General features: G+C 41.7%; 1 long non-coding RNA gene across 4 annotated transcripts in view; it reads right to left on the bottom strand.

Annotated features, from left to right (window-relative positions):
- Nucleotides 1–425: 425 nt before the first annotated feature.
- The window catches only part of LOC308476924, a 41,261-nt gene continuing 19,464 nt past the window's right edge, over nucleotides 426–22,222 (bottom strand). For 2 of the 4 annotated variants that reach the window (XR_013986186.1, XR_013986187.1), the window contains exon 5: nucleotides 426–578. This is a non-coding gene — a long non-coding RNA (uncharacterized lncRNA). Of the gene's footprint in view, nucleotides 4,736–7,001; nucleotides 7,898–8,993; nucleotides 9,119–13,462; nucleotides 18,054–22,222 lie in introns of those variants that run through there. The other 2 variants (XR_013986192.1, XR_013986191.1) reach the window with 2 other exon arrangements.

Below are 22,222 nucleotides of genomic sequence, written 5' to 3'. Positions count from 1 at the left end.
TACTACTTGTAAATGTGAATCCCTAAGGTGACCTTATGCAATTGTTACATTGGGCGTCTTTGCAATGGAATTGGCCCCTTTGTATCCTTGTGCCTTATCAGTGTTTGTTCAACTTCTCAATGATTGTAACTGTTGTTGTTTGTTGTTATTTAGTCGTTTAGTTGTGTCCGACTCTTTGTGACCCCATGGACCAGAGCACGCCAGGCACTCCTGTCTTCCACTGCCTCCCGCAGTTTGGTCAAACTCATGCTGGTAGCTTTGAGAACACTATCAAACCATCTCGTCCTCTGTCATCCCCTTCTCCTTGTGCCCACAATCTTTCCCAACATCAGGGTCTTTTCCAGGGAGTCTTCTCTTCTCATGAGGTGGCCAAAGTATTGGAGTCTCAGCTTCAGGATCTGTCCTTCCAGCGAGCACTCACTACTTTCAGGAAAATAAGAATTGGAACCCATGTATTCAAATTGCATCACTTTATTGTAACCATGAATGTTATTTTTAGCCTCAACCTAATCACTTCCACTCAGCTCCTCTTCCTTCTTCCGTAAAGTGCCAGAAGACCAGATCCATTTCCTTTGAACCTGCGGGAAGAGGAATTTAACTGTTAAATAAAACTCTCGTCTCTATTGTTATTCTAGAAAAACGGATTACCATATCATTTGCCATCAGTCCCTGGATTTCTAGATATTACTTTACTCATGTAGATAAGATTTGCACCCCGAACCTCCCTTTTGCACCATGCTCCCATGTACCTCCCCCTTACCTTGTAAACTGATGAACCTGTGACAAATAAGACCACCCGCAATTGTGACTGTATAATTTCTGAACTTACTTTGGGTGGGTTTCCTCACACCTTTTGTCACCTTTGCGTAGGGAACCCGGTTGCAACCAAATAAAGGATCTTTGCTTTTAAAGGACAACTTGCTTCTTTCTCTCCTTGGTTGGACATCACCCGTCTTCTCCAATCGGGCACAAGGAGAAGGGGACGACAGAGGACGAGATGGTTTGATAGTGTTCTCGAAGCTACCAGCATGAGTTTGACCAAACTGTGGGAGGCAGTGGAAGACAGGAGTGCCTGGCGTGCTCTGGTCCATGGGGTCACGAAGAGTCAGAAATGACTAAACAACAACAACAAGTCCATTGTGTTCAGTGGAGAGTACTCCCTAGTAAGAGTGAGGCTTGCCACCTAAAGTTGGATCTGAGGCATATAATACAGCAGGAAATGCATCTCGGCCAAAACACTGGCCTTGAAATTATATTAACACAAGTGTTCCTCGCCACTAGTTCCTTGCACAACTGCTAAGCTAGAGCATAAAATGATAATCAAAGAGATTTTCTAGGTAACAAGACAAACCAAAAAGATTACAGAAATCTGGGTGGAAATGTTAATACTTGCTTCTTCCACAGTTCAATAAGCGAGACTTACTTCACGCCCCATGTTAGAAGAGGAAGCTTTGTATTATCTGAACATGAGAGAGTTTCCATTCAGTGATGGCTTGAAGATTTTAAGATGGAGAATATCTGGATTCCGGTTTAATACTGTAATTTCACTAAAAGCAGCTCTTGTTTGATGCTAATATTTCTCCACTGCTGCTTCTTTTTCTGAGTGTCCACTGCAGTCTTAAAAAATTATTGCAGAACTTGCTATACGAAGTATTGTCCTGAAATAAATTCTCAACACTTATTGGAAAAGAAATCTCAAAGACCGCAAGCTTTGCTGATGGATACTGCAAGTAATTGGATGCATATCATGCCATTGGATTAACGGCTACTGTCTCCACTTGGCAAAACACTATAGCAGGTGTTTAAATTAGTAAGACCCAATCTCAGCCTGGGAGGTGCTGTAACACAACAAGGGACTTTGGCGGTGGTGGGGAGGCAGGAAAAATCCCATTGAAGAAGCTAGGGGCTGGTGCCTGTAGTAGGTACCCCAAATTAGACCCAGTGGAGGTTGGTCCACTAGGGTGAATTGGGAACTGCCCCATCAAGGCCAGACTGCCCTCAGCTAGCTTCCCCCAGCCTGCATTCTTACAATGGCTGAAGAGAGCGGCACTGCCTCTCAACTTCCTCCAACTTAGTCTCAGTGTGCCCTTTGTAGATTCAGCAGGGAGAAGGAGGAGAACAAAAATAGAATTAGTTTGCTCTGCATCTTGTTGACTCTGGCTTACCGCGCTCCCTACCTACTTCCTTGCCAATCTCAACAGGTGTTAGCCGCCAATGATTACACCTAGCAAGCTTACTTGAATGGAGGAATCCTGCCCTCTTGCAAACTTATGTCTCACGGGAACAGAATCTCTGCAGTTCCTGAGATCTCAAAATATCATGGAGGGAGATGAGAACTGTAACAAGGGGATATGCCTGGAGAAGGCTTTAGTTTTAATAATTTTAGGCATTTTAGTTTGCTGTGCCTTATTATACAAACAATGTTTTCATTGTACCTTATATTTAAATTGTCTCATCGAAACTAGAACTGAAGCAACTGGTTCCTAGAATTGTAGGATTGTGGAGCTGGAAGGGTCTATGAGGGTCATCTAGTCCAACACCTTGCAATGCAGGAATATTTTCCCAGCGTGGTGCTCAAACCCACAACCATGAGATTAATAGTCTCGTGCTCTATTGACTGAGCTACCCCAGCTTTGGTTGTTTTTCATACCAGCATTTTTTTAATGGGTTACAGAACCTTTATTGGCTTGAATGGGAACCAAACCCTGAATGGTTTGACTAAAACTTATTTTCCACTGCAAATAAATATGTTTTTGACTAAAAGTTATCTTCCACTGAAAATGGAGCCTTCTCAGAAGCTCTGTTTCATCCAATGTGTTGACAGCTAGCAATGGAAATTTGTCTGCATGTTGATTCTGTTTTAAAACATTTTTCTCTATAATGATGGGCGCCTTTTACTATATCCTTGCCAGTAGAGTAATTTATGTTAAACTCACAGTATTCATTCCCTAGTAATAAGGGAACCCCAGATTTGTACCAGAGAATTCATTAAGTCAGTAGAACTGTTTAGTTGAAGTGTGAATTCCCCACAATAATATAGATCTCCTGGTTTTCATATCAGAACTTGTTAGGTTACAATCCTAACATAGACATGGGGTAGCTCAACCTAACCTACCTCATAGGGTTGCTTTGAGGATAAAATGGAGAGCAGGAGCAGAACCATGTACACCACTTTGAGGTCCTTAGAGAAAAAGTGGCATATAAATGTAATAGTAAATAGTGGCTGATGGGAGCTGTGTTATGTATAATTGGTTTAATTCACACTGAAATGGAAATTCCTGTGTATTGGTGAAAAGGTTTAACATGGGGAGATTCCACTGAAGCTTTAGAAAAGCAAGAAGAACTCTCTCTGTGCTTTAAGTAGTTGATAATTAACTATTGTTGTTTTCTGCTAGCTAACACGTGAGTGTTTAACCTTAGATCTGGTGATTAAGGTAAAGGGACCCCTGACCATCAGGTCCAGTTGTGACTGACTCTGGGGTTGTGGCGCTCATCTCGAGGGAGCCGGTGTACAGCTTCCAGGTCATGTGGCCAGCATGACTAAGCCGCTTCTGGCAAACCAGAGCAGTGCACGGAAATGCTGTTTCCCTTCCCGCCGGAGCGGTACCTATTTATCTACTTGCACTTTGACGCGCTTTCAAACTGCTAGGTTGGCAGGAGCAGGGACCGAGCAATGGGAGCTCCATTTGCGGGGATTCGAACCGCCGACCTTCCGATCAGCAAGTCCTAGGCTCTGTGGTTTAACCCACAGTGCCACCCGCATCCCGTGATTAAGGTATTGAATTGCAAATTAGTCATCTTGGAAAGGAGTCTTGTTCTTTCAGACACTATGGAGTACAGACTCGTAAAAGACTCTCCCAAAGGGAGAGAAAACAGCTCTAGGGAAATGGAATGCAGGCAAGGAAGCCTGTGTGTGTGTGTGAGAGAGAGAGTTGTGTTTGTCAGCTCTGATTGTACATTTATTTTATTTCTAAGAGGATGCTGAGCCTGTGATGGATATGCACAAGATATGGAATTGTTTGAATGTATCATTTACCTTTTGGTTATATTTTAAAGAAAATTCTGCATGTAAACTTTGCATAATATTTTCATGGGTCTGGACAATGTTGTTTTACTCCATAAGGACTCTATTTTTAGCACCTACTTGCTTCAAACTGTGCAATATGAATATCTGCAGTCCAAGGCCTATGGAGGGCACCAGGTTGGAGAATCCTGGTGCTAAGCCACTGCTGCTGCTGTGTGTGTGTGTGTGTGTGTGTGTGTGTGTGTTTGAGGTGTGGGAACTCTCGTCTCTCCTGACGGAGCTAGAAGACTCTGGCTGCTGTGAATATGCTTATCTTTGCACTGTGTATAATTGTGTATGTTTGTCTGTATGTCTAATGCATCCATAATAACCTCAATTACCTAGGCTGTTAGTGTTATCATTGTGATTTTAGGCTAGCAGCTCAGCTCTCCCCCTGACTTTCAATGATCCAGCAACTGCAATACCGCATCAGAGATTGTAGGAATACACACAGCAGTTACTTACAAAGCATCAAGGCCAGACATTGAGCAAAATGTCTTGGCAGCACATAATCATAGACTATAGCAAAGATGATCCTTTCCCTTTCCCTTTCCTGCGTGAATTTATTCACTTCACAGTTTGTTTCCGAGCCACCTGGCTGAATCTTCTTTTCTGACACCTTCATGAAATCTTTACTGATTGTTCTGTTTCCATGGATCTTCGTGTTTGTTTCTGTGCACGTGAGATGAAAGGAATATAGAGTCTAGTATATTTCTAGTATCTAGCCTGAAATTGCACCTCTGCTTTTTATTATTATAAAACAATACCATGCATCCATTTCACCTGCCTTCATTTAATCTCATTAGGCAACTAATTCACCATCTGAACTACACACACATTTAAAGCAGAATCTTATCGCTTTAAACTGTCACTCCTTCTCCCAAAACTATCTTGGGAAACGGTAGTTTGTTAAGAATGCTCACAGTTGTTGGGAGACCCTTCCCCACCCCGCTCACAGAGCTATAAATCCCGAGAGCTCCCTGAGAAGAAGGATCGATGGATAAACTACTCTGAATATTGTAGTTTAGTGAGGCATGGCCAAGGTGGTATTTGAACCTTGCTCAAGCATGTGTCTCACATGCCGGCCCCATGAAGCCGTATGCCATATCCGGTCTATTTGTCACAACAACGCTGTGAGGTGACGTTCCATGACAACATGCTGCTGGAGATGTAATAAGGAAAATGCTTCTTTGAAACATAGGCTGATTCAGTGTCTGATACTTACAAATACTTGGAGGAAAATATTAAGATGTAGATCAGGCATAGGCAAACTCAGCCCTCCAGATATGCTGGGACTACAACTCCCATGATCCCTAGCTAACAGGACCAGTGGTCGGGGATGATGGGAATTGTAGTTCCAAAACATCTGGAGGGCCGAGTTTGCCTATGCCTGATGCAGAAATACTACTTTGGGGGGAAATGTTAAATTGTCAGATGATAATATTATCCAAACCACAGGTGGTTTGACAGCAGGTCAGCATAAATGTACTCTTCAGGCTCTGACTTAAAAGACATATTGATTCATTGGAAAGATAACACCCTGCCCCCCTTTGAATGATGGATAGAAAATATGACTACTCTTGCACCAGAGTGAGAAGGAGGGGAGGGAGAGAAACAGCAATATTTTATCTTTTTTTAAAAGCAAAGTTAAGTGCATCTGTAGCATCATACCTAGCACCTAGGTTCCTACAATTCTGAAAATAATCCCTTGGAGTTGTAATATAAAACCAGTGAGTAAGCCTGAGACCTACAGAGTGCTCTTCCTAAATGGTACCCATGTCTGCTAATGAAGATGACATTTTGATCAGATGGAGGACAGGGGGAGGAATTATTTTAAATTCAAGGCGCTGATGCCAGTTTGACCTTGTTCTAAATATGGCCACGTTATGAATAAGTCATCCAGATGACTTGCTTTTTATACTTTGTCCCCAAATGCTAACCCACACAGGAGTATCCTTCGTTTCATGTATCACTTAATCCCACTTAATTGCTGCATTGCCACAGTAGATTCAATGGCATCAAAACCAGACTTCTGAAAACAAGGTTATAGGCACATTTGGGAGCTGTTATTGAGGAACAGCACCAAATAAAAGCATACAAACCATAGTAGAAATGGTAGAAAACCCAACTCAGCAGGGCAGCTAGCAAAGAAAGCTGTCAGCTATCAATGGGTAAGGAATTTGTGAGGTGTTAAAGAAGCATTTGTCTTTTTAAAAAAATAATGCATTTTCTGTCTGAGTCCAGGAGTATTTGCCCCGATGCGTGAGTATTCTCATGTGTCAAGATTAAAGGATGTACTGACTTTTCGACGGAGCAGAGGTAGGAAAGAGCAAAAAGTTGTGCAGGAAGGTAGTAAATGGCTGGATTTCCTGGTCCGTGCACTACTTGAGTGTTTTCGCCATCACAGAAGGCACAGAGGACACATCAGTTAGAAAACTAGACAAGAACTTTATTGTCTTGAACAGCACAGAAAATGTTTGCCTCCACCTAAAGGTAAAGGTAAAGGGACCCCTGACCATTAGGTCCAGTCGTGACTGACTCTGGGGTTGTGGCGCTCATCTCACTTTATTGGCCGAGGGAGCCAGCATACAGCTTCCGGGTCATGTGGCCAGCATGACTAAGCCGCTTCTGGCGAACCAGAGCAGCGCACGGAAAAGCCGTTTACCTTCCCACCGGAGCGGTACCTATTTATCTACTTGCACTTTGACGCGCTTTCGAACTGCTAGGTTAGCAGGAGCAGGGACCGAGCAACGGGAGCTCACCACGTCACGGGGATTCGAACCGTCGACCTTCTGATCGGCAAGTCCTAGGCTCTGTGGTTTAACCCACAGCACCACCTGCATCCCGCTGTATCCCGCCTCCCCCTGGATACAGCTAAATCCAGTGCCACCTCATGACTAAACTACATAATTGCACTATTCGCTCCCTCAACATGCACCTTTTTGTTGTTTTCCAGTTCTGTAGTTCACCTTCTGGCCTCACTCATAAAGGAAATTCGGTACACAACCATTCAATCTGGAAGTTGCCTGAGCATGGAGTACAGAGGCCAAGTCATTTCTCTCCAAAAACAGCCAGAGGATTCCTAGTCACCAAGGCCACCAGAGCCTCCAGCGACAGTGTTGAATCCAGCAGCCCCCCTAAGGCTGCCACACGTCTGGGTTTTCCGGGACATTATTCGTTCAGGAAAATGGCGTCTGGGCAGATTTTTGCTGAATTGATAAAATGTCCGGGGAAACCTGGATGTATGGTAAGTTGGGCTATTTTTATTTTTACAATTCTTTAAAAATATAAGACCCAAAATGAATGTTTTTGGGGAGCTCAACAACTTTGCCCCCCCCCCCAAAAAATCAACAACTCTGTCTGGATTTTCACTTTTGGCAATATGGCAACACTAAAAAGCCGCACCCCGAAAGCTGTGGACCTGCTCCTTCCAAGGTAATGTAACATTGTCCAGAACAGGATGTCTCGCCGCCTCCGTGGCTTTGCTGGATTCAAATGAAACGGCAGGATAAATGTGCTGAAAGAGACTTTTATTCTACCTGGTGCTGATAAGGGCTTAGTGATTTAAGAAGTCCCCAGAAGGCCAACTGCAGAGATTTTGAATTGCTTGTTTGAAAATAATGCAGGGTAAAGCTGTGATTTATAAGCTTTCTGAAATTTTGCTCTGGTTTTTATTTTATTTTTAAAGACAGAAATTCCATTTTACTCACTATGACAGCCTATTGTTTACAACTTACCCCTCCTTTCCTTTTTCTGACACCACCGGACGGCGTTCTCGCATTCTGATTTCTTCCACCATGTTTCTCTCTTACGCACAAAGTAATTACAGCCAGCCTAAAACACACTGCCCATGTCACAGTCTTAAAATTTATAGCATTGATATCCTAACATACTTCCCTAATACCTATGGAACTGGCTTTTTACCCTTCATTGACAAAACTGCATACATCACACAATGGAGTAGATCCCAGAGGTCCTCTGTTGTGCCAAGCCGACTTTCCAGGGATTTCTTGTGCTTTATGGATCTCACTCTATCTCCCCATCCATTGCCTGTGATGATTTGTACATTTCTTATTTTGCCATTTGAATAGGAAGGCTGCATAAGGTCAAGTCACTGGAAATTATTGTTTTCTCTAGATAATTTCACTCCAATGGGGCTGAGAAAGGGACATCTGCTCCACATACTGATGCTACTTGCAAAAGGAATCTCTGGCAGTTGTAAGTGGAAAATCCAACTGCTTGATGGGTGCAGATGGGCAAAGTTCCCAGTTTTTCCACACCTCAAATGTGGCAGCAACCTGTTATTCTGGGGCTCAGGGTTCGCGGGGGAAGTGGTAGCAGCCTTAAATAAGGTCACGTCAGGTCAGGTTCATATAAGGTCAAATCTCAGTAAGCAGGTTTACATCAGGTCAGGTTTGTGGGATGGGTTTTTAATGAGTAAGAGAGGATATATTAATTGCAATTTATCCCTCCAAGTGCCCACCTGTGTGAGTTGAAAAGAGGTTCAAAATCCCATCCTTGGGAGCAAAATTAAAAGTATAGGAATTAGGCTATAAAACCTTGTTTTGAACAAGTTCAGCTATGGATTAAGCTGGCTCCCCTTTCTTATCCCACTTAACAAAGAATCAGGTAACAATCTGAAAAGTAAGTTTAAAAATTACCGTATTTTTTGCTCTATAAGACTCACCTTTTCCCTCCTAAGAAGTAAGGGGAAATGTGTGTGCGTCTTATGGAGTGAATGCAGGCTGCGCAGCTATCCCAGACAGAACAGTAAGAGGGATTGCTGCTTTCACTGCGCAGCGATCCCTCTTGCTGTTATGGCTTCTGGGATTCAGAATAATTTTTTTCTTGTTTTCCTCCTCCAAAAACTAGGTGCGTCTTATGGTCTGGTGCGTCTTACAGAGCGAAAAATACGGTAAGTTTGATTTACTTATATTCTTGCACTGGTTCACAGCGATGGCATTAGTCAAAACTATGCAGGCAAAGTACTCATATTTACAGTATGTGCCTAAAGCTGGAACAAGCACAAGGCTCGTCTGCCCTCATGGCTGATCACTGGAAGAAAGAGAGGAACAGGAAGTACTATATGCTCCTTCTTCTCTAGGAAAGGAGGGGAAATGACATCACACAGAGACCACTCTACCAGTTGTATTTCTATGGTCTGAGTACCTGCCTATCAGCAATACAGTTCTGTGGACTTAGCCCTTTCTCATGCTAACTAGCAAGAATATACATTAGTTGGGTTGGACTGCTAATCTCCCACAAAGTCAGATTTAGAAACACTTTAAGGTGGGTGGCTACCAAAGAAAGGGTCTTTTCAGTGTTGGCACCGTGGTTATGGAATAGCCTCCCTTGTTTGGATTCTTGTTTGGGTTTTTTCTGCTGTGAGCTCTGCTGCTTGTAGCTCTCCCTCTACTGTAGACAACATGGGAATGTGGCTTCAGCTAAGCATTGAAGCATCATAAAGCTACGACCTGTTATGCTGCTGGCACTGTCTCCCTAGAGTAGGCTTCCTCAAACTCAGCCCTCCAGATGTTTTTGGCCTACAACTCCCATGATCCCTAGCTAGCAGGACCAGTGGTCAGGGATGATGGGAATTGTAGTCTCAAAACATCTGGAGGGCCGAGTTTGGGGATGCCTGCCCTAGAGGAACTATCTGTTCTTTTAAAAGGGTTTATTTTTGGTTCTGCAACTACAGAGAAGCAGGAGATGCTACTGAGGGCTCTGAGTCTGAGGAAGGCAGAATTTCCATGTCCTCAGGCTTGAAAAGTGTGAGATGCTGAAAGTCTATCCACTGGGTGGAGCAGTGTGAATCTTTTCCTCATCTGGACTTCCCTTGGAGGCAGTGCAAGTTAGCAGGTTTGGGAGGCCATGACAAACCCGTTACCAAATCTTATATTTTTCTAGCTTTTGGAGAACACAAATGAAGAACACAAGACCTAACGGGTATGAGCTATTTCCAGCTAAGGCTGCTTATACATAAACCTTTAAAGCACCTTCAAAGCACATTCTTTTACTCAAGGAATTCTGGGCTCTGTACTTTAGCCCCCAACAGTTGTAATTCCCAGCAAGCCTTAACAAACTGCAGTGCCCATAATTCTTTGAGGGAACGAATTAAATGTATAATATGCACACAGCCTAACAGTCCCTGGTTGTAAATTAGCTGTGTTTAAACATTTTTAACTTTTTTGGTATACCATCCCCCTTTAGTTCCTCCCCCCCAAGTTTTATTGTTCCTTTGCAAAACTTGTGGTTCCATCAGACCTCCGGATAGCTCCCTCATGCACAAGAATGTGTGTCCTTCTGCCTACATATATAAACCACACACATCCTGAACACTGGAGATATTCCTATGTTAGGAAACTGCCCCTGTAATATTCCTATGTTAGGAAACTGCCCCTGTTCCCTTGGAACAGCCTTCTCTTCAAGGTAACAGAAGGAGCAAAGGACTTTCTTGCCATCATGTTTCTCTGTAATAATGCAAGGCCTATGAGAATTCTGTCAAGTACAGGAACAAGACAATAATGAAGCTGAAGACAAAGAACTTGTAAAGAGAATTTTGAAATGATAATGTTTTCAGTGCTGGATCCTAGGGAGATTTGACTTCTACTGAAGGATGCTTCCTGTGTTAAAAATTAGCCTTGTGGGAGTGTCTGGAGAGCTAATTCCCTTCTCAAAACATAGCATGGAAAGAACAAGCCTCTTTCATTAGGCCCCCGCCTCCCCCCCTGAGATGTGGGCACCTGAAGAATCCCACTCTGCCAATGTTGAAACTTAATTATTGACAAAAGTTCCCTTTTCCTTTTGCTGTGGAATGAAATGTCTAACAAACCCCAATGAATAGTGATTGTTTAGTACACAGTACAGTCCCAGATTATCATCAGATGGAAGAGAGCAGCACTGTAACTTCCTCAGCCAGTGGGACACAGTGGTTTTTAATGTGATTCTAGCAGAATACCAAAGGCCATTATCCCTGGCTGAAACATGATGTGCTTCAAAGAGAAATATTCACTGAGAGATATTCAGAGAGAGAGAGAGAGAGAGACCTAGGGATTGAGGCAGGGGGCAAAAGAGAACAAAGGGGAAACTAACTGAAACTAACTGAAATTTTGGGGGAGTGTCTCATCAGAAAGATCTTCTCAAAAGCATGGGTGCATAGTGAACAGATGAAGGAAAGCAGGGAATTGGATGAGTAAGTGCATCAAAATTAAATGTTAAAGAGCTTGGCTTGCAGCTGGTACCCAAGAAAATGCCAGTGTGATATTTCTAATGGGAAAGTATCGGCAGATTAACAGTAATTAAAACAGAGCTAAATACTCTCTTCCTTTCTTCCACATATTTATCCAGTGAATAATGTGTGTTCAACTCTTACTAAGTCCCAGCACAATGCAGAATCGCATTCCTTTGTCTTCCTGTTCCTTAATAATTGGTTACTCTTGCTCATGAATTTTACTCTGAAATGGAGCCAAAGTTAATGTATAAAGAATACCACTGTTGTCAACTTCAGTGAGAATGTTTTGCAGGAAGGGAGTTTATTTTAGAATGTCAGCTTTCACGCAAGATCTCTCCTACTCAGAGCAGTAGCTCCCACACTTTCTGTGGCATAATAGTTCACCCTTCATTTCAGTCCTGCTCCTTTTCCTGTTACCAGATCCTAGGACATTGCCATTCAAATGATGTATGTGCACCGTGTCCTGTGATCGAATGGGGGGGGGGCAGATAAACCCCATATTTTATTCAGAACAGATTTGAGGACACAGAGGGAGAGGAAGTCTCATTGCGCAGGCAAAATTCATTAAAGTGATGGGATGACTTCACTGGCTACAACACAATGCTGAATTGATAGTAACCAGTTAGAGATTTTTTAATGATTAAGTAGTATATAAATCCTGTTAAATAAAACAAACAAACAAATAAAATCTGGCAGAATCTTGTTTGTCTAGCACACAGTGTAGTGGGATTTGATGTTTACTCACTTTTACTTGACAGAATAATAATAATAATAATAATAATAATAATAATAATAATAATAATAATAATTTATATCCCGCCCTCCCCAGCCGAAGCCGGGCTCAGGGCGGCTAACAACAATGCAACCTTGCTGGAAAAGGCCAGTGAAATGTTGACCAATTGACAATCCTTACATACCCTCCAGCATTTTTCCAAAGAAAATAGGGACGTCCCATTCCATATTGATAATTTTACTTTTTATACCCCACATATCTTACTGGGTTGTCACAGCCACATAATAAAACATTAAACATTAAAAAGAACTTCCCTATACAGCATTGCCACTGAGGCCTAATTTGAATACAGTGGTACCTTGGTTCTCAAACTTAATCCATTCCAGAAGTCCGTTCCAAAACCAAAGCGTTCCAAAACCAAGGTGCGCTTTCCCATAGAAAGTCATGCAAAACGGATTAATCCATTCCAGACTTTTAAAAATAACCCCTAAAACAGCAATTTAACCTGAATTTTACTATCTAACGAAACCATTGATCCATAAAATGAAAGCAATAAGCAATGTACCGTACTGTATAAAATAAATAAGACAGTATTGTAGATGATAAAAATAAAAATTACTTTTTTTTCCCTTTCCTGCACCGATAACAGTCATTGTTTGGATAGGGGGCTTTTATCCATTTCCGCAGTCACACAATCAATCAATTAGTAGCTGAACTGGGTTCCACACAGTCACAAAAACAAATTAATTGAAAAAGCCTCAAAAACAAAAACACTAAACCAATAGCAAAAACAGAAGTGCCAGACTTAATCCATTCCGGAAGTCCGTTTGACTTCCGAAATGTTCAAAAACCAAGGCGCAGCTTCTGATTGGTGCAGGCACCCCAGAAACAATAGCTGACAACCGTATTGGACTTTTGGCTTCTGAAAAACATTCGAAAACCAGAACACTTACTTTTGGGTTTTCGGCGTTTGAAAAGCAAGGTGTTTGAGTATCAAGGCATTTGAGAACCAAGGTACCACTCTAGTAGAGTGCTTGGTATCTGGTGGGTGGGGCTTGTGTGCTTTGTTCCAGAATCACCCCTCCCTTCCATGTGTGTTCAGTTCTGTTCAGTTAAGAATGTCCGTTAAGAGGGACCAACTGTGTCTTCTTGTTTCTTGCCTCCTGTTGCTGCATGTAGTTTCTCTCATTATGTTATTCTGTTACAGTTTTCATTATTATTAAAGCTTAGTTTATATTTACGCGAGCCATTTATTTTTCTCAGAGAAAAATTCATGGGTGGGATGGCCCATGGACACTGGTATCTGTTTACCTGTAAGCACACACCTTTAGTGTTTCTCAATCTACCAGCTTTGCACAAAACAGAAGCCATGTGTGTGTGGCCAGGACACAGGCCTGTTGTAGCTTCTGGGCTTGGCAAAGAACGTGAGCCTCACCTGAACCTTCTCCAGCTGAGGAATCACACATCTCCTCCCCAAGCTAGCGAGCCCCACCTGGGCTGTGGGTCATTGCTTGCCTTCACTCAGAACTGATAGCTGTAAGTTCTGGAATCCTGAGATCAGGGGTGGTACGTCACATTTTGCCACTTGAGGCAAAACAGGAAGTGCCACTCTGCTCTGCCACACCACCATACCACCACCACGCATGGGACACTCACCGCCACTGCGCCACCTGCCAGTGTCACTGCTGCTGTACCATACCCTCCAACATTTCTCCAATGAAAATAGGGAAGTCCCATTCCATAATGATAATTTTACTATTTACACCCACACATCTTATTGGGTTGTCCCAGCACTCTGGGCAGCTTCCAACAAATATAAAAACATAACAAAACATTAAAAAAAATTAAAAATACCTTCCCTATACAAGATTGCCTTCAGACAGCTTGGGGGGGGGGTCAGATAACTCCATACCCTCCAACATTTCTCTAATGAAAATAGGGACATCCTACCACATCATCCAGCAGTTCTTCGGTGAAAATAGGGACCTCCTAAGGAAAAAGTGGGACATTTCAGGATCAAATCAGAACCCGGGATGACTTCTCTAAATCAGGGACGTCCCTGGAAAATAGGGAGACTTGGAGGGTCTGTTCTAACTCAGACCAGGCAAAGAAAACTGAAAAACATGTGACTGTCTTATAGATCCAAAGCAATGAACCACAGATAAATATTGACCAATGAACTAGAAAATTACACACAGAGACACACACACATGTAAGGTGGGATTGGGTAGAGGTGTCCTAAAAATGAGTTGCCTGTACTCATATATTGATCAAAGTGTTATGGGTGCCCACATAAAGAGCTGTACTGGTAAGAACTCTCTCTCACACACCTCACACACAAGCCTGTTGTTCAGTGCAGACATGAAGGATACCAATCCAACCAAGAAGCATCTCTAAGACATTTTTTTTCTTGGCCAATCATTCCCAAAAGAAAGATTTGTGTCGACAGAGCTTACACTGTGCAGTGTATTTGCTCTACAATATTTCAGCAGTTAAGCTGCTACAAACGATACAAAGCCTTCAGTGATCCTCTGCAGGCTTCCACTCTGCCAGGACATATATGACTTCTACAACCTTTTAAGGTGCTTTTTTTTATAAAAAGGAAAAAAGAAAAACTGTGGGACCTGAACGGAGGGGGACAACAGTGCCCCAAATAAGTGAATTTGACATTGTGTGGTTTGATTATCAAGCTCTATGGTTCCCTCACACCCTTAGGTGCGAAACATCTGTAGTTATTAGAAACTGCTCCAAGCATGCTCTCAACTACATCATTATGTTATTTTAACGTGCCTCATCCAGGATTTGAACTTCTGGAGGGCATAGCATGCCCCTATTTATGCAGGTGCAGTAAAAGATTTTGCAGTATTTCATCTCTGCCTGTCTCTCTTCTCCATGCAAATGGGAATGCTTTCCCATGGAGCTCCCTGGCTTCATGAATTTTGACAGCACTAGTGATGTCTCTCCCATGAAAACCCATGAAAGGAAAGAACACCTGCACAGTAAACTTATTTGCAGTAAAATATCTGACAACTGGAGATAAATGGAGGTTGCGACTGTGTCCTTCTGTGATATCATTTTTACCCTTTCCAAATAAAACTTTGTATGATTGCTGGATTTGCTAAGCAGAGAGAGAAGCGAGGCCAGGTGCGTATTATATGCCTGTTATTACTAAGGTGAGTATTCATGGATATCTGCGTATTGCAAGAAGACTGGTGGGACGTGTTCCTACACAATTGTCGACAGACACAGGGTTAACCTGGGATAATAAAGATGGTGATGATGACAGAACAACAACAACAATTTCTGGTGCCCCACCCATCTGACTGGGTTGCCCCGGCCACTCTGGGTGGCTTCCAACAGAATATAAAAGAATGCAACAAAACATTAAAAGCTTCTAAAGCACCATAACAAAGTACCAGTCACGTTTCAGTGTTATGTGGTGGGAATATGTGTGCCTCCCCACTCTTATTACAGACCTCCCTGTGTTTATAGCAGGGAAAGTGTGTTGAAGGTTCCAAACTGTTTTCGCTTAGCTAAAGTGAAGTCTTCACTTAATTGAAGTCTTCAAGCTATGATAATACAGGGCTCCTATGTGCAGAGGTGTCTACACTCAGTCAAGTAAATCCAGGTAAAAGCCTCATTCAGACATCTCCTGCTCAACCTGGGAAGATCTGGGGCTGACCAGCATGCTTGGCTCAATACCCCAAATCCAGACTGCTATTTCTTGCTCAAGCATGATGCCTGAATGAGGACAGAGTTTGCTATCTTATCAGAATCATTTTTGCTGCCTTTAAAATCCCTGCAGATGTTTTGGCTGCAGAAGATTTTACAGGTTTGACTGGAGTCTCCCAGGCAATGTTTGGTGACGGCCTTCGAGTTGAACAAATCCAGTTTCCACTGACATTCTGTGTATGAGGTAACAGTGCACTTGGGTCCTGCGACAAAACTTTCAGCGTACCAGCCTATCTCGTAGCAGATGCTCGAGTGGCAATAGAAAACGATCAAAGTTAATCCTGTTCTGAGAAACAATGAGCACAAACAGTGCATAACAAGCGTAAGCTTAATCCCTTTCATCTGAAAGGGTTATTAGAAATGGATTCTTACATTTTCCGCCAGTATTTGAACCTATGGCTATGTTATCCCGTTTCGACTCTTCTCTGTGCGAATGATTGTTTCTAAAAGATCATCTCACTCCTCATATATTCCAAATTGTTCCCTGTGATTTATAGGGGAAGGATCTCATCAGGAGGTCCATTGCATATGATACAGGAATCAGGCCTCTAGCATGGTGGCACCTACCTTTTGGAACTTCCTCCCAGGTCCGGCCTACCCATGAGGCAACAAGGTGAGGCAACCGCCTCAGGCAGCAGGATTCACAGGGGCAGCAGATCAGGCATCCAAGGAATGCATCACCCACTGCTGCGGCTGCCACAGTGGCAGCTGCAACATGCTCCTTGGAGGCGGGTCTGCTGCCTCCTCATTAGCCACCCTGCTATGCCACTGCTACAGTGGCCTCTTGGTGAACAACAGATGCTTCTGGTCTCCTCTCCTGTTCCTGGTGTAGATCTTTATTCCATACCCTTGCTCCTGATGAAGTTTCTTCACACACCTTCCTTGGTGGGGGAGAATCACCATTGTGTCCTTCACCTCAGATGCCAAAATGTCATGAGTTGGCCCTAGTCCCTCTTGTTGCATATCAGACAGGGGCTGTCTCCATTGTCCTTCAGGGCCTAAGGAGGCCCTTTCTTCTTCAACAAGCCTTTTAAGTGGAGATATTTAGCCCAGCCAGTATCTGCATTGGACCTGAAATTGTTTTTGCACATGAAACTTCCTTTAGTTGGTTTCATACATGAAAGGGCCCATTGGTTTTCACTGCCGATGTTTTTATTGTGAAATCTCTTCAAGATAATTTAATTTATAAACAGAACAAAAATAAGAAGAAAGAAGAAGAAAGAAGAAAGAAGAAATAAAGAGATTGCACCGACTTCCCCTTTTCCTTCTCACAATACACTTTCCCACTTAGGAATGAAGTTCTAATTACAGTGACCATCTAATGTTTTAATGGCTTTAATGGTTTTAATGGTGAAGGCTTACTTTGGGAGATGTGGTGATGCTGTAGGCAAATTTTTCAAGGTGGAGATGCTCTGGTAGAAAGGATCAGTACTCCCATTGCCAGAAGACCACATGTAGAGGTAAACAATGTTCTTCATTCTGTGTTTAAAGATGTGGTGCTGAGATGGCTAAATCATGCTCAGGTTGAGCTAGGGATTTGGTTTTTTTCTTCTTCTTGATTTAAACCATGAATCCTTTCTACCAGATGAACAGTAGAGGAAAGGCTAGAGGTGGAGGAAACTCCATAGACCAAGAATAGTCAACTGACAGCCTGCAGACCAAATCCATCCCTAGAGATATTTTATCTGGTCTCTAGTGGTGGTACCAAAATTTAATAATGGTGATAGAACAGGTTTGCTCACAGCTTCATTCCCAAATAAAGTGCTTACAATTTGTTAGGGAGGAAATATTATAGAATTGTAGAGTTGGAAGGTACACTGATGGTCATCTAGTCCAAACCCCTGCAATGCAGGAATCTCAGCTAGATCATCCATGACAGATGGCCATCCAACCTCTGCTTAAAAACCTCCAAGGACCCTTTTAAAAGGGCTAATTAGATTAACAGGAAGGATTCGAAACCGGCGAGACCAGAAATTCACGGAAGACTGGAGTAAATTTACGGACTATTTGAAAAGTAATTGTGAAGAACAGACAACGTTTGTAGGGTTGCAAGAAGTTTTGTGAGGAGTATTATTAGAAGTATTGTAAAAATGGATAAGGGGGAGGATGATTTGTTAAGAGATGTAAAGGCAATATAAAGTTAAGAAATACATAAGAAGTGGTTAAAACGGTGGATCATCAGAGGTGCTGATGGAAGTCCAAAAAGATTGAATAAGTGATAAGTTATGTGGTACATTTTATAATTTATATGTTAAAATTAATAAAAATATTATTTAAAAAATTAAAAGGGCTAAGGAAATATTGAAAGAATTCTATGAAATAAATGAAAATCAGGATACGGATAAAAAAATGATTTGGGAAGCGAGTAAAGCCTATATGAGAGGGTATGTAATACAACAAATGGGAAGGATAAGGAGAAATAAAGATAATATTATGGAAATAAATAAATAAGAGAGAAAGAAAAAGATTTAGTGAAAAACCCAAAAAATGAAGATATCCTCCAACAAATAAAGAACTTACAAGCCCACCTATCAAATTTAATAAATAGAGAAGTTGAGAAAAAAATTACATGGACAAAACAAAGATATTTTGAACAAGCAAATAAACCGGGTAGGATGCTGGCATGGTTCATTAAGGAAATACAGGTAGAAAGAGTAATAAATAGAATTATTGACAAAGAAAAAGAAATTATTGACCCAAAACAAATCAAAGAAAGATTTATAAAATATTACAAAAATTTATATAAAGTAGAATTGAAAGAGGAAAAGAAAATCCAAAAATACCTATTAGAAAATAGATTGCCATATATAGAAGAAGAATATGCAATTTTAAATTCAAATATTGAACTTGAAGAGATTTAAAAAGTGATTAAAAATATGAAGGATGGGAAATTGCCGGGACCAGATGGAATTTCAGTAACATATTATAAAAAATTAGAGGAAATATTAAAACCCAAATTACAATTAATTATGAATGAAATTTTAGACAAAGGAGAAATACCCAATTCGTGGCAAGAAGCATTGATAACCCTTTTCCCAAAACAAGGTAAGGATTTGAGACTTATAAAAAACTAAAGGCCAATATCTTTATTGAATATAGGCTATAAAATATTTACTGGAGTTCTTGCAAATAGAATGAAAACTCTGCTAAAAAGGGTAATTAAAAAAGATCAGGTAGGATTTTTGCCAGCCAGACAAATAAAGGACAACACTAGAATAATTATAGACTTAATAGAATATGCCGAAATGAATCCAAGTAAAGAAATTTCAATGCTTTTGGTAGATGCTGAAAAGGCATTTGACAGTGTCTCTTGGAAATTTATGATCAAAACCTGTGAAAGTCTAAATTTAGGTAAAAGAATTTTGAATGGAATTCAAGCAATTTACAAAAAACAAAGAGCCAAATTAATCCTAAACAACAAAATTACAGAAGAATTTGACATCGAGAGAGGGACACAACAGGGATGTCCTTTATCCCCACTCCTATTTATAACAATATTAGAAACCCTATTAATAGCTCTGAGAAAGGACGAAGAAATAAAGGACATATGTCTTGGTACACAGTGTTACAAAGTAAGAGCATTTGCAGACGATGTGATCATTACAACCAAAACACCAAAAGAAAGTATAAAAAAGCATTAGAAAGAATGAAAGAATTTGGCGAAGTAGCAGGATTCAAATTGAACAAAGATAAATCAAAATTGATAACTAAAAATATAGGCGAGAAAGGGGAAAAGGAATTAGAGGAAACAACAGGACTAAAAATAAAAAATAAAGTGAACTACTTAGGGATATGGATTACAAATAAAAATACAAATTTATTTAAGGATAATTATATCAAAAAATGGAAAGAAATTAAAGGAAGTATTGATAAATGGGGAAAACTAAAATTATCATTAGGAGGAAGAATATCTATGATTAAAATGATGATACTCCCCAAAATTCTATTTTTATTTCAAACGATTCCAATTGTAATAGGAACTGAATATTTTATAAGCTAGCAAAGAGATCTTGCAAATTTTATATGGCAGGGGGAAAAGGCAAGGATAAAATTAGAAGTAATGATGGGCCCAAAGGAAAGTGGAGGATTTGCAGTGCCAGATTTAAGAAAGTATTTTGAGGCAGCGTGTTGGTGTTGGATAGAAAAATGGATATTAAAAGATAATGAAATCCTAACACTAGAGGGTTGGGACAAAATATACGGCTGGCATGGCTATTTATTCTATGACAAAAAAGAACAACATAAAAAATTTACAAATCACATATTAAGAAAGGCTCTATTGGAAGTCTGGGAAAGAACAAAAGCAAAAATTATTGAGAAAACTCCCCAATGGGTTTCACCAGTGGAAGCAACCACAACATTAAAGAGTAATGCAAAGGAAACTTGGCCAACATATAGGGAAATATTAGAGGATGCAGACAGAAATATTAAATTAAAAACTTACAAACAATTACAAACATTTGGAATAAATTGGTCACAATATTATCAATTAAAAGCAACATATGAAAAAGACATAAAAAGGGGGGATTTGAAAATAAAACCTCAAAATTAGAAAAGGAAATATTGCAAAGCGATCAAAAAACACTTGCAAAAATGTATAGATTATTAATGAAAACCACCTTAGAACAAGAGACGAAAGGGGAAAACGTTAAAATGGGAGCACGATTTGGGATATGAGATAGATCTGGAAAGATGGAAAACTTTTTGGGAGAAAACATAAATTTTACTGCGTGTGATTTATTTTCTTTTTCTTTTGTATTTTCTTTTGTTGTGAATATATATGTTTTCTAATTTGTACTTTAAAAAAAAAAAAAACCTCCAAGGAAGGAGAGTCCACCACATCCTGAAGGAGTCCGTTTCACTGTCAAACAACTCTTACCATCACAAAGTACTTCCTGGTAAAGCTTGGATTCCAGACCCTTGATCATCTTGACTGTCCTCCTCTTCACATGTTACAGCTTTTCAATATCCTTCTAAACAAGGACTAATAATAATAATAATAATAATAATAATTTATTATTTGTACCCCGCCCATCTGGCTGGGTTTCCCCAGCCACTCTGGGCAGCTTCCATAGAAACCAAAAATACACTAAAATATCACACATTAAAAACTTCCCTGAACAGGGCTGCCTTAAGATGTCTTCTGAATGTCAGGTAGTTGTTTATCGCTTTGACATCTGATGGGAGGGCATTCCACAGGGTGGGCGCCACTACCGAGAAGGCCCTCTGCCTGGTTCCCTGTAGCTTTGCTTCTCGCAATGAGGGAACCGCCAGAAGGCCCTCGGTGCTGGACCTCAGCGTCCGGGCAGAACGATGGGGGTGGAGATGCTCTTTCAGGTATACCGGGCCGAGGCCATTTAGGGCTTTAAAGGTCAACACCAGCACTTTGAATTGTGCTCGGAAACGTACTGGGAGCCAATGTAGGTCTTTCAAGACCGGTGTTATGTGGTCTTGGCAGCCACCCCCAGTCACCAGTCTAGCTGCCGCATTCTGGATTAGTTGTAGTTTCCGAGTCACCTTCAAAGGTAGCCCCACGTAGAGCGCGTTGCAGTAGTCCAAGCGGGAGATAACTAGAGCATGCACCACTCCGGTGAGACAGTCTGCGGGCAGGCAGGGTCTCAGCCTGCGTACCAGGTGGAGTTGGTAGACAGCTGCCCTGGATACAGAATTGACCTGCGACTCCATGGACAGCTGTGAGTCCAAAATGACTCCCAGGCTGCGCACCTGGTCCTTCAGGGGCACAGTTACCCTATTCAGGACCAGGGAGTCCTCCACACCAGCCCGCCCCCTGTCCCCCAAAAACAGTACTTCTGTCTTGTCAGGATTCAACTTCAATCCATTAGCCGCCATCCATCCTCCAACCGCCTCCAGGCACTCACACAGGACCTTCACCACCTTCACTGGTTCTGATTTGAAAGAGAGGTAGAGCTGGGTATCATCTGCATATTGATGGACACCCAGTCCAAACCCCCTGATGATCTCTCCCAGCGGCTTCATGTAGATGTTAAAAAGCATGGGGGAGAGGACAGAACCCTGAGGCACCCCACAAGTGAGGGCACAGGGGTCTGAACACTCATCTCCCACCACCACTTTCTGAACACAGCCCAGGAGGAAGGAGCGAAACCACTGTATAACAGTGCCCCCAGCTCCCAGCCCCTCTAGACGGTCCAGAAGGATGTTATGGTTGATTGTATCAAAGGCCGCTGAGAGATCCAGCAGAACTAGGAAACAACTCTCACCTTTGTCCCCAGCTCGCCGGAGATCATCAACCAGTGCGACCAAGGCAGTTTCAGTCCCATGATGAGGCCTGAATCCCAATTGGAAGGGATCCAAATGGTCCGCATCCTCCAGGCGTGCCTGGAGTTGTTCAGCAACCACACGCTCAATCACCTTGCCCAAGAATGGAAGATTTGAGACTGGGCGATAGTTGGCCATACTGGCCGGGTCTAAAGATGGTTTTTTA

The sequence above is a fragment of the Podarcis pityusensis genome (genome assembly GCF_964106645.2).
Source record: "Podarcis pityusensis genome assembly, chromosome: 5".
NCBI classification, from domain to species: Eukaryota; Metazoa; Chordata; class Lepidosauria; order Squamata; family Lacertidae; genus Podarcis; species Podarcis pityusensis.
Note: the sequence above shows the minus strand (reverse complement) of the source record. Positions and strands in the feature narration are given on the sequence as shown.